The sequence below is a fragment of the Propithecus coquereli genome, unplaced genomic scaffold (assembly GCF_000956105.1).
Source record: "Propithecus coquereli isolate 6110/MARCELLA unplaced genomic scaffold, Pcoq_1.0 Scaffold113, whole genome shotgun sequence".
In the NCBI taxonomy this organism is placed as follows: Eukaryota; Metazoa; Chordata; class Mammalia; order Primates; family Indriidae; genus Propithecus; species Propithecus coquereli.
In genome coordinates this window covers 3,631,035-3,632,534 of record NW_012135303.1, presented here as the reverse complement: position 1 = coordinate 3,632,534, position 1,500 = coordinate 3,631,035, and the positions used below count along the sequence as shown (strand labels likewise).

General features: G+C 37.9%; 1 protein-coding gene across 1 annotated transcript in view; it reads right to left on the bottom strand.

Annotated features, from left to right (window-relative positions):
- ALS2CR11 (amyotrophic lateral sclerosis 2 (juvenile) chromosome region, candidate 11) overlaps positions 1 to 1,500 on the bottom strand; it is a 230,230-nt gene that overhangs the window by 107,402 nt on the left and 121,328 nt on the right. The window lies entirely within an intron of this gene.

The window sequence follows — 1,500 nt, the reverse complement described above, 5'->3', positions numbered from 1 at the left end:
TCACATTATTTATAATTTTTAAAAGAAAAATATATTATAAAATTTAGCAAACGAAGCCCAAAATATATGAAAAGGCTAATACATTATGACCAAGTAGGGTTGATCCTAGGAATGCCAAGTTGATTTAACCATCAAAAATCAATGTATTTTAGCATATTAATATACTAAAAAAGAAAAAAACACATCATCTCAATAGTTTCAGAAAGAGCGTTTGACAAAACTCAGCACCCATTCTTGATAAAATCTCTCAGCAAATTAAGACTAGAAGAGAACTTCTTCAATCTAATGAAGGGTATCAATGAAAACTCAACAACTAACATTATACTTAATGGTGTAGTGATGGAAATGTTCTAGATCTTGATAATGCGTGATGGTTACACCAAAATACACACTTATCAAACTCATCAAACTGTCCACATAAAATTAGGTAAATTTCATGTTATATAAATGTTATGGGCTGCATTATGTTCAAGTCCTAACACCTAACACATTAGAATGTGACCTTACTTTGAAATAGGGTCATAGCAGATGTAATAAGTTTAGATGAGGTTATACGGGAGTAGGCTGGGCTCTTAATCCAATACTATAATCCTTATAAGAGAGAGACACATGGGGAGAAGGTAGCCATGTGATGTGGTAGGCAAAGAGTGGTATGATTCATCTACAAGCCAAAGAATTTCAAGGGATGTCGCAAACACCAGAAGCTAGAAGAGACAAGGAAGGATGTTGCCTTATGGGTTTCAGAGGGAGCCAGGCCCGCAACACCATAATTTCAGATTTCTAGCCTCTAGAACTGACAATACATTTTTGTTTTAAGCCACTCAATATATGGTATGTTATGGCAGCTGTCCCCAACCTTTTTGGCACCAGGGACTGGTTTCGTGGAAGACAATTTTTCCACGGATTGGGGTGAGGGGAGAGGGAGAGGATGGTTTTGGGATGAATAAAGTGCATTATATTTATTGTGTATTTTATTTCTATTATTATTATATTGTAATATCTAATGAAATAATTATATAACTCACCATAATGCAGAATCAGTGGGATCCCTGAGCTTGTTTTCCTGCAACTAGACAGTCCCATCTGGGACCCAAAAGTGTGTTGCTTATGTCCAGTCTACTCCGTAATCTCATTTTGGTTGCTGTCACTGCAGAAACCCCTACTTCACAAAGACAGGATGTTGGAAATGGAAGCAGGCCTTTCAGTGCTTTTGTGGCAATCTCAGGATATTCCGCCTTGACTTTACTCCAGAATGTATGGAAACTGTCTCAAACATACTTTTAAGGCCACCATCATTTGCGATCTCAAGCAGTTGATCCTCTTCTAGTACAAAGTCGATTCACCTAGCTTATTCATAAATGGGTCACAGATCCATTCCTTCCCAGTTTGGGGGTCTTTGGTGGTTGGGAAGTAATGCTCGAACTCTTTTGAAAGCTGAGATAAGTGATCATGCACCAGCTGGGAGAAAGAAGGCCCTGGCCCAGTCTCTTTCAAAATCTC